This window comes from Brachypodium distachyon, chromosome 4 (assembly GCF_000005505.3).
Source record: "Brachypodium distachyon strain Bd21 chromosome 4, Brachypodium_distachyon_v3.0, whole genome shotgun sequence".
NCBI classification, from domain to species: Eukaryota; Viridiplantae; Streptophyta; class Magnoliopsida; order Poales; family Poaceae; genus Brachypodium; species Brachypodium distachyon.
Genome location: NC_016134.3, coordinates 16,646,939 through 16,647,482, shown reverse-complemented (window position 1 = coordinate 16,647,482; position 544 = coordinate 16,646,939).

Genomic DNA, 544 nt, shown 5'->3' with positions numbered 1-544 from the left:
TCAGCCTAGTGCTCTCCACATCTGCAAATACCACAGACAAGGAATCTATCAAAGGAAAGGAAAGAAAAAGGTAGAGAGAAACAAGTTTCTTTGTGGCCCTTGCAATGATCCAAAAAGATAAAAGTTTAGACTAGATCGATACCCTGGGAATGGGATAGCAGGAGGAGAGCCAGAGCGAGGAGTAGGATTTGTGAGGTCCTCATCGATCTGTCTTTCTGGTGTTACAAAACTCAGGATATTGTAACTATGTGTTTGCGACTCTTGGTTCTTGGGAGCAAACGAGACGCCAATGGTTTCTCTTTTATAGTGTTTTCTGGTTAATTGTATTAATTTTAGTACTCTTAATTAGGACGTACCAAATAATTAATTTGATCCGGCTGGCCTTGGGAGATTTGATACCTGTGGGGACAAATTAGAGAAATGTATTAATATTAGCAATATCAAATAAAGTATAGTATGAAAATATATATCACAAAAGATTTAAACTAGATTAGTGTTATGGATATCGGTAGATTTTCTATAAACTTGGTCAGAATTTAATACG